Genomic DNA, 13,558 nt, shown 5'->3' with positions numbered 1-13,558 from the left:
GCTGCAGAGTTTGCTTCCCAATTGATATCTGGGTAGTTAAACTGTCCCATTTCTACTGCATAGTGTGCTTCCTACATATATTTGATTATGATTAGCAAAAAGTTCATCTATTTCTTCTGCTTGGTTGGGTGGCCTGTAGTATATGCTACTAGACCAGTGGTGGCGAACCTATGGCACACGTGCCAGAGGGGACACTCAGAGCCCTCTCTATGGCATACACACTGTCACCCCAGCCCTGCCTCCCCCCCATGGCCCCCTCCTCACCAGCAGCCCCCTGGAGGAGAGTCACCCCCGGCCGCGGCCCACACAGAGCAGTGCAGCCAAGGACATGGCAGCCAGGCAGCAAGGACAACTCCATCCTTGCACCCCGTTGTGCACAGATGATGCTGCGGGGCACGGGTGGAGGGTGTGGCCACCATGGTGTTGCTGGGCCGCTTGGGCGATATGGAGGCAGTGGGTGGCCCTGCAGGCAGGTGTGGTGGGGTAAGGGGCGGTTTTTGGGCACTCGGTCTCTAAAAGGTTCGCCATCACTGTACTAGACAGTTGTCTGAAATGGTATATGTTCTCCTGCTTGATCAGGGGGCTGGACTACAAGACCTCCAAGGTCCCTTCCAGCTGTATTCTATTCTATTCAATTCTAGTTCATCTCCTTATCACTTCCCAGGAGCTCTGAAAATTCATACAGTATATTGCAGGCTCCCTTTGTCTATATTTAGACATTCTAAGAAGTATCCCACCATAAACAGAAAATTAGTTTAGTTTAGTTTTTTAGTTTAGTTTTATTGAATTTTTATACCGCCCTTCTCCCGAAGGACTCAGGGCGGTGAACAGGGCATATAAATAGAAATACAAAAGTTAAAAAGGATTAAATTATTGCCCAATTAAAACAATCAAAATATAAAAACATTAAAACCTTAACATTTCCCCATCAGGCCAGGCCAGCTTGTTCGAATAGATGGGTCTTTAACCCGCGCCGGAAGGAGCGAAGATCCGGTGCCATCCGGAGCTCGACCGGCAGTTGCTTCCATAAAGCCGGGGTGCCCACAGAGAAGGCCCTCCCACTGGGGGCCACCAGCCGGCATTCTCTGACCAGAGGCACCCTGAGGAGGCCCTCTCTGTGGGAACGCACAGGGCGGAGGGTAGTCGACGCCGGCAGCAGGTGGTCCCCGAGGTATTCCGGACCCATGACATGTAAGGACTTAAAAACCATCACCAAGACCTTGAACCTCACCCGGAAGACAACTGGTAACCAATGCAGCTCGCGGAGCAAAGGTGTAACATGGGAGTACCGGGAAACTCCCAAGACAACTCTCGCGGCCGCATTCTGTACCAGTTGGAGCCTCCGAGTGGTCTTCAAGGGAAGCCCCATGTAAAGAGCATTGCAGTAGTCCAGACAAGAGGTCACAAGCGCATGAGTGACCGTACACAGGGCATCCCGGTCCAGATAGGGTCGCAACTGACGCACCAGGCGAACCTGGGCGAAAGCCCCTCTAGTCACGGCTACTACGTGATCCTCTAGAGTAAGCCGTGAATCTAGGAGGACTCCCAAGTTGCGAGCCCTATCCACGGGGGGTAAAAACTCACCCCCCATAGAAAGAGATGGAACATTTTGAATGTCCCGGGATGCCGGAATGTACAGCCACTCAGTCTTGTCAGGGTTGAGCTGAAGTCTGTTCCTCCCCATCCAGACCCGAACCGCCTCCAGGCAATGGGACATCACAGCGAGGGCATCACTGGGGTGGTTTGGGGTCGAAATGAAAAGTTGGGTATCATCGGCGTATTGATGATACCCAACTCCAAAACCACGAATGATCTCACCCAGCGGTTTCATGTAGATGTTGAACAGGAGAGGCGAGAGGACCGACCCCTGAGGAACTCCACAAACGAGAAACCTAGGGGTCGACCTCTGCCCTCCTGCTAACACCGACTGCGAGCGTCCCAGGAGATAGGAGGAGAACCACCGAAGAACTGTGCCTCCCACTCCCAATCCCCTGAGACGCCGCAGCAGGATACCATGGTCGATGGTATCGAAAGCCGCCGAGAGGTCTAATAGGACTAGGACAGAGGAATATCCCCTGTCCCGGGCCCTCCAGAGATCATTCACCAGAGCGACCAATGCCGTCTCCGTGCTGTACCCGGGCCTGAAACCCGATTGGTGCGGGTCTAGATAATCCGCTTCATCCAGAACCAGAGGGAGCTAATGCGCCACCACACTCTCAACAACCTTCGCAAGAAAGCGAAGGTTGGAGACTGGACGAAAGTTGTTTAACACAGCTGGGTCCAAGGCAGGCTTCTTGAGGAGAGGTCTCACCACCGCCTCCTTCAAGACGGTGGGGAAATTACCCTCGCTCAAAGAAGCAGATATAACTGCCTGGAACCAGCCTCGTGTCCTCTCCCTAGCTGCATAAGCCAGCCAGGAAGGGCACGGGTCCAATAAACATGTGGTGGAGCTCAACCTCCCCATAATCCTGTCCACTTCCTCAGGGGTCACAGAATCAAACTCCTCCCAGATAACATTGACAAGACCGCCCGTGTCCTGATTGTCGGACTCTGCCCAGTTGGAGTCCAAACCGGTCCGAATCCGAGCGATTTTATCCGACAGATGTTGACCAAACTCCTCGGCACGACCCTGCAAGGGATCCTCCCTCACCTCCTGATTAAGGAGGGAGCGAGTCACCCTAAACAGGGCGGCCGGGCGATTATCTGCGGACGCGATGAGGGCAGAGAAGTAATTACACCTCGCCGCCCTCATCGCTGCGAGATAAGACCTAATATAGGTTCTTAGTCGCAACCGGTCGGATTCGGATCGGCTGGACCTCCAACAGCTCTCTAGGCCCCGTCTCCGACGCTTCATCTCCCGGAGCTCCGCGGAGAACCATGGAGCTCGTTGGGATCTGCACCGGGTCAGTCAAGTGCCTCAGTGGCTGCCCTTTCCCAGGCTTCCACTAAGGCAGGGGTCGGCAACCTAAAAAAGAAAAAGAGCCACTGGGAACCGGTTCCATCACAAATTAAAAAAAGAGGGAGCCGCGTGCGTGTGTCCATGCACGCGCATGCGCAAAAAGGTTTTTTGCGCATGCGCGGACGCACGCGGCTGCCATTTTTTAAAAAATGAGATGGAACCGGTTCCCGGTTGCCCGATGGCGACGGCCCGTCTGCAAAGCTGCCGCTTTCGGCAGCTTTGCAGACGGGCCGTGGCAGCTTCCTCAAAGAGCGGCGCCCCTGCCCATTCCGAGAGGTGCGCGCGCACCTCTCCGAACGACGGGAGGTGCGCGCGTACCTCCGTGCGAAGGGGCAGCGGCGCCGCTCTTTGAGGAAGCTGCCGAAAGCGGCAGCTTCCTGAAAGAGCGGCACCGCTGCCCGTTCGCGCGGAGGTACGCGCGCACCTCCCCAAAGGTTTGGGGAGGTGCGCGCGCACCTCCGGTCGTTCGGAGAGGTGCGCGCGCACCTCTCGGAATGGGCAGGGGCGCTGCTCTTTGCGGAAGCTGCCGCGGCCCGTCTGCTAAGCTGCCGCTTTCGGCAGCTTCACAGACGGGCCGCGGCGGGCTTCCTGAAAGAGCGGCACCGCTGCCCATTCGCGCGGAGGTACGCGCGCACCTCTCCAAAGGTTTGGGGAGGTGCGCGCGCACCTCCGCCCATTCGGGGAGGTGCGCGTGCACCTCTCCAAACGGGCGGTGCCACTCTCCATTTGGAGAGGTGCGCGCGCACCACTGCCCGTTGGAAGAGGTGCGCGTGCACCGGGCGGCTGGGAGCCGCAAGAGACGGCTGTGCACTAAGGCATCCGCCGAGCTGTGAGCAACGGAGGCAGGTGGGGACCCCAGCGCCGCCTGGAATCTATCAGGATCCATTAAGCGTCTGGGGCGGTACCATCTAATTGGCTCCATACCCCCACGGCGGGGGGTGGCAAAACGGAAGACCAGCCGCAGGAGATGATGATCGGTCCATGACAGGGGCATAATAAATGGAGAGCCCCCACCAAGATCATCAAACCACCGTCCAGATAAGAAAATCAGGTCAAGGGTGTGGCCTCCCTCATGAGTTGGTCCAGAAATTACTTGCGTCAGGTCCATGGCCGTCATGGAAGCCATGAACTCCCGAGCTAGCTCAGATGAGCCTCCCAGGGATGGTAGATTGAAGTCACCCAAAACTATGAGTTTGGGGAACTCAATCACCAACCCTGAGAGGGTATCGAGCAGCTCGGGCAGGGCTGCCGCTGCGCGACTAGGCGAAAAGTACACCAGCAGCAAGCCCAGCTGCGCCCCCGGACCAAATCTCAAAAAGAGAGAGTCACACCCGACTATTTGAGGAACGGTGGTCTCCCGCGGACATAAGGTCTCCCTGATAACTACCGCCACACCCCCACCCCTACCTTGAGCTCGTGGCCGGTGTAGCACCCAGAAACCTGGTGGGCAGAGGTCAACCAAAGGGACCCCACTCTCTGGGCCCAACCAAGTCTCCGTGATGCAAGCCAGGTCCGCGTGCTCACCCTCACCCTCACCCATGGGCTCGACATTCAAGGGAGGGGGGGGAAAAGGCACCAGTGCCACCAGAGGTGTACCTCACAGCACAAATGCAGCAACGCTGCCAGACAGTGAGGCCTCACAGCTCAGGACCGACACCACCAACCAGCTGGGCAGGGTCGCGGCTCAGTCCCAGCAAGGCCAGCAAGGTCCCAGGAACACCAGCAAGGAAAACCACCAAACAGCCAAGCGGCCTCACAGCTTGACCCCAGTGAAGCCGGCAACAGATAGGGAGGCCTAGCAGCTCAGAACCGGTGCCGCCGATAGGCTGGGCAGCCACTGATCAGCTGAGGCCTGTGAGCTGACACTGGGCTATGAATGACTGTGGCGGTGCCTGAGAGGGAGGTAGGGAGCTTACCGGTGCTGCAGAACGGCTCCAGCAGAGACTGGATGGCAGGCCAGGGGAGAGACGGGGCCCTGCAGGGCTGCCTTTTGAGGACAGATGCCGGATGCTGGCTTGCTGGGGGGGGTGTGGAGCTGCAGAGAAGGGATGTATATAAAGCACCAGGAGCAGATCACTCCCAGTGCTGACTTTGTTTGTCAGAATAAATCGCTTGTCAGACCGTTCCTGTTTGCCAGTCACCTTGTTATCCTCTTTTTGCTTCTGTGGGAACCAAGGACTGGTAAGAAAGTCAGCGCTCCCCCTTTTTTTTCCCGTCCCTACCCATTACCCTTGTGTGCTATCCAGGGAATGGCTGAGGGAACACAGTAGGAAGCACCTGTGGCTGAGGGAGGAGAGCCAGCTGATGCACAAGGGCCAATGACTGATGTGGGAGCTGGGGATGCTCAGCCAGTGGTGCAGCCCAAGATGTGTGAGGCATGACCTGCAGGTCCAGTGAGTGAGAGCCAGGATGCAGGGCCTTCAGGGGAATGGTGGCATAGCTCAACCCTCATCAACCCAGCTGCCGGTCACACACACACACCGGGTGCCGAAGGGCCCCTGATGGAGTGGAGGGGGAGGTGTCTCATGGACGAAGACGATGGAGATTGGAGCTACTCCACGGCACCAGGATGACACACCATGGATATCCTGAGGGAAAGGTTCAGTGAGACCGGGTTCCAGGATCCCCCCTCCTGGCCAAGATGGGAAGCGGGCCTTGAGACAGCTTCGTGGCCCTGAACAGAGATGCAGCCAACCCAGTCAGGACCATCCTGGTTCCATCTGGCCAGCCCGAGAGTCAGGGCAGCACCTGGGCATGTGCCTGGCACCCCACAGGTGAGAGGCCCTGACCAGGGTGTACTGACAGGTCAACCACGGCCTGTGTGGGAAGGTAGGTCGCTGATGGACCCAGTGTTAGGCATATGGTGTTAGCCTACAATGTTGGGTTGAAAATATATTAACCATAATGCTATGTCTTTAAGATGTTAATTGGCCAATGGGTGTGTAAGTGTTCTCATGGCCATAAGAGGAAGCTAGGAACATAGCTTCTCTCTCTCTCTGAATTCACTGATATCTACTGTTACTGTTTTTGCTCTGCTGTTGGTTTACTACTGTTGTAACCTGAACTGTGTATTGACCTCTGGACCGGTAAGAAGACTTTGTAGTTTGGACTGTTGCTATTGTTTATGACCTTGGACTGTTTGTTTTTGACTGTGCATTTTTGTCTTTACACCACCTCAAAGTAAAATACTTTTTGCTTTTTAGAACTCAGTGTACTTCTGTGTGTGACTTTTACTGCTCTCAGTACCATTCCTTGTCTGTGCAACTCTTTGGTAGCACAAGGAGACCTCTGCACAACTAATTCCTTAACACCCAGGAGGAGCCCCCACCAGGCATACGGCTTGGCCAACTGGGTCCTCGGTCCAGCGGATGGTAGGGTGTGGGGAACAGCACTCTCCACCTGTGGCTGACACCCTATGGAGAACGGGTTGACCTTTGGGGCCATGGGTCCAGGGATGGCTTGGGGTCCACCACCAGTACCAGCGACATTTGATGGGAACCCAGTCTGTTTGGCAATGTTCCTCAACCAGGTTATAAGCCATTTGGACCAGTACACCCGCTTATATCCATCTCAGTGGGCGATGGTGGCAACAGTAACTGCGGGATTACAGGACGAAGCAGCAGAATGGGTAGCGGATCTCTACAGCGACCACACCAGGGAACTGGCCAATGCTGGCCTGTTCTTGGAGACCCTGCGATCCTGGTTTGAGGACGTTTCTTGGATCCAGCGGGCCGAGGTGGAGATACTGGTGCTAAAGCAGTGAGACCTGTCTGTGGCTGAGTATGTCCATGAGTTTTGGCAGGTGGCCGCTAGGCTGTGGTCCTGGCCACAACATCTACTGGTCCACCAATTTCGAGCAGGCCTGGACCGAGACCTGCACCATGCTTGCATCTTCCATGGTGTCCTGAGCCGGCTCCAGGACTGGTTTCATGTAGTGGTGGACCTGGATGCAGGCCTGCAGGACTTCCGGTCAAAGGGGTAGGTTCCATTGGTGCCACGTAGGGCCATGGAGAAGCCTAGGAACGAAGGACGGAGGGCCCAGGCTTTGGGCTCAGGTTCCTATGGGCCCACTCTTTGGGCGTTATTCAGGTGTTTCCGGTGCAACCAGCCGGGGCATCGGGCAGTGGAGTGTCCGGTCCCCATCCCACAGGGGAACCAAGCGACCGCTGGGAAGGCTGCTCCCACACCCAAGAAGACTTCAGAGAAGCTGAGGGCGGCTCATCAGTCGGAAGGGCCCACCCCTCGACGGGCAACTCTGGAGGAGAAAGAGGCAACAGTGACCACCAGATACCAGCTGGTGGCATATGATAGCAAGGATGAGCCAACAGAGGACCCAATGGTGATTGAGCCAATACAACCATTTGTCATCCCCATAGTGTTGACGAGTCCACAGACAGGCCATCAGGGAGAATACAGGGCTCTGATAGATTCCGGCTGCACCCATTGCCTAATTTGTAAGACCGTGGTGGCTGAAGCAGGAATCAGAGTGAGGCGGTTGGCCAACCCGATCTGGTTTGAGCAGGTGGATGGATCCCTCCTGTGGGGGGACTCTGGCTACCCTCATAATGGAGCTCATCAGGTTAGAGATGGGGGCCCATTGGGAGGTCCTCCAATTCATTGTGGTCCCCTCCATAACTGAGGCCATTTTCCTAGGACTGTCGTGGCTGGACAAGTGTGGTCCTGTGATTTGGTGGGAAGGCGGGTATCGAAAGCTACGCCTCGGGGTTGGTCCCCAGCCGCCAGACCAGGAACTGGTAAAAAGGGGTTGAAAAGGGAACAGGGAGGCAAAGGCAAGCCAGAAGGGCACAAAGGGGGAACCTCCACTTCCCAGCAGTGTATGCTGACCTTGCTGAGGTGTTTGGCAAGCGGGAGTGCAACGTCCTACCTCCTCACCGGCCAACTGACTATGCGATTCACATTGTGCTGGGCGCCAAACTGCCGAAACTTCGTATGTATGCAATAACGCCCAGGGAGATGGAGGAGCTATGTCAGTATATTGATCGGAACCTAGCAAGGTGCTTCATCCAGCCGGCCTGGTCACGGATCACAGCTCTGGTACTGTTCAACAAAAAGAAAGATGGATCCCTGCGCTTGTGTGTAGACTTCCACAGCATCAACGGGGCTTGTGTGGAAAACATGTACCCCTTACCATTAATGAAGGACCTGTTGGCCCATTTGGTGAAGGGTAGGGTGTTCACCAAACTTGACCTCTGGGAGGCGTATTACAGAGTCCGAATCAAGCAAGGGGATGAGTGGAAGACGGCATTCAACTGCCCGCTAGGTATCTACCAGTTCCGGGTAATGCCGTTTGGCCTGCAGGGGGTCCCTGCAGTGTTCATGCAGCTCATAAACAAGGTGTTGCATGAACACCTTTACCGTGGGGTGCTCGTATATTTAGATGACATATTAATCTATACCTCCAACATGAAGGAACACATCTGACTGGTAAGACAGGTGCTAGAGAAGCTGCTGAAGACACACCTTTTTGTGAAGCTCTCCAAGAGCGACTTCCACCAAACCCGGCTGAACTATCTGGGGTACCAGATATCAGGGGCAGGAGTAGAAATGGACCATAATAAAGTCAAGGCCATAGTGGAGTGGCAGGCACCACAAACCCGCTGTCAGCTACAGAGTTTCCTGGGATTCGCCAATTTCTATAGGCAGTTCATCCCCTTGTTTGCTAAGGTGGCCCTACCCCTGACAGACCTGCTTCACACGCGACAGACTGTGACCAAGCCACGCCACAGTCAGCCACTGGCATGGACCATGACATACCAGAAGGCCTTTGAGGACCTAAAGGCCCTGTTCACGAGGAAGCCGGTTTTGCTCCATCCAAACCCTGACCTGCCATTTGTCGTGCAAGCCGATGCCAGTGACATCACAGTGGGGGCGGTTTTGCTCCAGAGGAATGGCCAAGGAATATTACAGCCCTGTGCTTACACGTCTCATAAGCTGACGGACACCGAGAGGGCATGGGCCATATGGATCGGCCCCAGTAAAGCCGGCAATGGATAAGGAGGCCTAGCGGCTCGGAACCGGTGCCGCCGATCGGCTGAGGTCCATGAGCCGACGCCGGGCTAACAATGACTGTAGCAGTGCCCAAGAGGGAGGTAGGGAGCTTACCGGTGCTGCAGAACGGCTCCAGCAGAGACTGGACAGCAGGCCAGGGGAGAGACGGGGCCCTGCAGGGTTGCCTTTTGAGGACAGACGCTGGATGCTGGCTTGCTGTGGTGAGGGGGGTAGAGCTGCAGGGAGGGAATGTATGTAAAGCGCCGGGAGCAGATCACTCCCAGCGCTGACTTTGTTTGTCAGAATAAATCACTCTTTTTACTTCTGTGGGAACCAGGGACTGGTAAGGACGCTGATAGGGAAGAAAGCAGAGAAATAAGCAATATAGATTTTTTAAAAGGCTCAAGGTGAATAAATTCGAGTAAATCAGGTAATTTTATGTTGTGTGTTAAACATGAATTCCCAACAACATGAAACTACCTAATTCACAGAACAGTTGTGGTTCGTACCTGTGCCAAAATGCTACAATACTTCCTGCATGTGCCTGACCAGAACGGCCATTTTGATTGGTCCCAAGGTCATCCACCAGCTTCTGACAAAGTCCATGTGGGAAGCCAGATTTTCTTAACAACTGTGTTATTAACAACTGCAAGTGATTTGCTTAATAACCATGGCAAAAAAGGTTGTAAAATTGGGTGTGACTCACTTAACAGCTGCCTTGCTTAACAATGGAAATTATGGTTTTACTTGTCACAAGTTGAGGACTACCTGTAGAAGGAGGAGGAGGAGAAGGAAAAAACAGGTGAAAGGCAGCGGCAGCAGCATAGCTGACAAAACTAGCAGTGCAACATGGCACTTAGAGTGGAGAAGGAGGAAAAGGAAGAGGGGAAGTGTCAGAATCCAGTTAGATTTCATTTCTACCTATCTTCTCTGATTAAAAATCCAGCCCTTATGTTCTCCTGGATTCTGTCATACAAAAAAGGGGAGGGGGAATGCATGGGGACTTTTGTTGCTTTCACTTCCTGTCTTCACTGTGAGGTGATCTCACGATGAACCGTTAAAGGAGCTTCCAAGCAAAGGCATCACGCAGAGATGCAATCATATTAGCTTTATTCAATGATAGATCAAAGAGAAAGAAATACTTGGCATGAAAGCATTCATGCCTGCATGTGAGAGAGAAATAAAATAAAACAAGCTAGCATTACATGACTAAAAGAAGGACTAAGAGCTAGGAGAGGAGAACTGGAACTAGAAGGAGAAATGGAGACTAGAAACTAGAACAAAGAGCAGCCCCTCGTGCAGAGGTATTTATGGGGGGTCTTGGTCCCTCCCTGACCATAAAACTCTCTCACCAATGGGGCTGTCGGGTCCGAGACCCTTGGCTCATCAGTGGAAGCAAAGAAGCCTCTTTGCTCCCATCTGATGACCTTTTTGGGGAACTGCCATGGCTGGCACTAATCATCTAACATTCACTACAAAGTAACCTTTTGTTGATTCACTCTGGGTATACTAAATATAACAATATATCCATCTGCCTTTCATCCTATGCCTCTCTGAAGATCTTCCCTGTGCCGACAGCAAGGGAAAAGGGGAGGGGGAAAGATACAACACTTGGAGTCTGGGCAATAAAAGGATTGAATGATCGTGCCAACTGAGCCGGACTGAAATTATCTTCCCTGAAATAAACACCTAGAATCTGCCGGTTTGGATCGCCCAGAAGAACTGCAGGTTGGGGGGGGGCTGCTTGGGGACCATTTTAAAGCGTTGAATGATGGGGAGGGCTCCCCAGATCCAGTCTAGCATGCCTTCAGTTAATTTCTCTTAATAAAGATTCCTGTTGGAAAGAAATATTTCCAAGAGTTCTGTCTTCTTAAGATGTAAAATTAAGTGGGTCCTTACATTAGACTGGATCTGCAATAATAGTCAATCTGGAAGGGAGAACCTTACTGGGGGACTTTGCAAAAATTAAAATGTCAGATGACGAGGCAGGGAAGGGAGAAACTCTCCCGGAGAGAGAGCCGGTTCCCTGACCAGAACCCTCCCAGCTGTCGGGATCTGAAGTGTTATACTCCTCAGGAGAAGAGATGGGGGAGACGCGTAACCACAAACCTCGGTGGTCGATGGGCATTGGAAAGAAAAGCGAGTGGGGAAAAAATCAAGAAAAGTAACCCTGAGACAGGGGCCCAACCAACCAGAATGAAAGCAGGAGATGGAAAGATCCCTGCATGTAAGTGAAGAGGAAGGAAATTGGGCACAACACTTGAACTGGATCCTCGAGAAAGCTATCAACCTAATGAAAAGAACCCTCAGTGCCCTAGGAGAGGAGAGTTCTGAGCCCCATGGCCGTACCAGCACCCAGAGTGGCAGTTAGAGAGACGTTGAGGGGGGGAGTGGAACCTGCAGTCCCGGGGCCATCCACTGATTCAGTAGCAACCATTTCAGTAGCCCCAACTCCCCACCGAACTGCAGATGGCGATCTGGATGGAAGACAATACCACCGACGACTAAGGCACTGATCCATTCAAAGACTTCCAATCCTGGACGCAAAATTCAAGGGGGAGCCGACACACTTGGGGTTTTTTCTAACCCAAGTCCTCAACTACATGGAAGAATACAGCCGGTATATCACCAGCGACAAAGCCCGTATCAGGATTGTGTAATCTGCTTTGGACGGACTGGCCGCAGATTGGGTGGTGAATTTGCATGACTCTGATGCCCCAGAGCTCAACGACTTCAACCATTTCATGTCCTCTCTGAGAAGGTGATTTGAGGACCCCCTGGCCAACCGCAAAGCCCGCGAAAGAATCAAAACGATGAGGCAAGGCAAACAGCCGGTAGCCGAATATACACAAGAATTCCGGGCCATTGCCAGCAAGCTGAACTGGCTGGAAGACATCCTCCTTAGCCATTCCAAAGACGGCCTAAATTATGACCTATACGACACCTGCCTGCCCCAGGGGGACCCACAACAACTCGACAAATGGTACATCCTGGTAGAGGAAGCAGATGTTGTGATTCAGGGTCAGCCTGTGGGTTCGGCAGTTGGGTCGGACGACTCAGAGGAGGAGGAGGGGGGTGTTGAAGAGCTTGCTGATGATGGCCTTGAGGCTCCGCAGAGCCCTCAGCTGGGCCCCTCCCACTTGGTCACCACGGAGACCCAGCTGTGTGAGCCTGACAGTGTGGATGAAGATGACCCACAGCTGGCCCTGTTCAAGGACGCCCGACGCAGGAGGCAGTCAATCAGGAGTAAACAGAGGAAGGCAATGGGGCACCTCGGAAGGAGGCAGAGAGAGGCCACGCCCTGAACTGTATTTAAGGGGAATGTGTGGGAGGGCTGGTTTGCTGAAGGCAACCGCTTGGATAGTTCCTGTTTCATAGCTCCTGTTTCATGGTTGGTGTCTTGTCTTGCTCGGTTTTATGTTAATAAATTTGGCAGGCTTTATTCCAGCCTCTTGCCGTTTGTAAAGGGGTTGTCCCTGCTTTTGCTGCAGGGCCGGTAGCAGGCTGGTACAGAACAGCAGAGACCAAGGAAAACAATGGAGCCACTCCCCAACTGAGCCGATGGGAGAGCCAGCGAAGCCACCAGCTATGGCCAAGAAACCAATGGGTTGTTTCAAATGTGGGAGAGAGGGGCATCGAGCCATAGAATGCCGCTCGAAAGCCCCCCAGCAAAGCTCAGACAGATCACTGGCCAGCAAATCTGGGAAGTCCCCAGTGAAGCCAAAAGAATCAGCCATGAGAGTGACAGAGGCTGTGGAATTCCCAACCTCTGCTCAATGCGGGGAAGGAACTCCCACCTACACCACAGGTCCAGTGGATGGCTCAGACGACAGCTCGGAAGGTGAACCCCTGGTAAGTGGACCCATCGCACCCATCCTCAAGACAGTGACTATATTAATTCCCTCCATGCAGAAAGCTGTCAAAGTGAAAGCCTTAATAAACTCTGGCTGCACCCGCTGCCTCATTAGTCCGATGCTAGTGGGAAATCTGGACATTCCATTGAGGAAGCTAGAACAACCAATCTCATTTGACCAGTTAGATGGGTCCATAGAAGGGGGGGTGCCAGCTACCCTAGCCAATTTACCAGTCCACCTATCCCTGGGGAATCATGAGGAAGACATAACATTCATAGTGACCCCTGGCATAGAATGCCCGATGATCCTGGGGATGGGATGGTTAAAGAAGTGGAACCTCTGGGTAAATTGGAGGACAGCAGAAATCAACTTCCTGAAGGGGGACCCCTCAGACTTAAAACCTCAAGGGGATCAACCAAAATTAAGAAGGGAAAAAGCATCCATGGGAGAAGGAAAAGGGCTACCTGAAATGCCAGAGGAATATAGAGATCTTTCTGAAGTGTTCAGCGAGGAGAGGGCAGATGAGCTTCCCACCACCAACCCACGGACTGTGCCATAGAGTTCAAACCAGGGGCAAAACTCCCGAAACCTAGATTATACTCCATGAGCCCAAAGGAGAAGGAGGAAATGGAAAGATTCATAAAGAAAAACCTAGAAAGGGGGTTCATTTAGCCAGCCAAGCCTAAAGTGGCCACTCCGGTCCTCTTTAGAGAGAAGAAGGACGGCTCTTTACGCT

This window comes from Vipera ursinii (assembly GCF_947247035.1).
Source record: "Vipera ursinii genome assembly, chromosome: W".
Lineage (NCBI taxonomy): Eukaryota > Metazoa > Chordata > Lepidosauria > Squamata > Viperidae > Vipera > Vipera ursinii.
Note: the sequence above shows the minus strand (reverse complement) of the source record.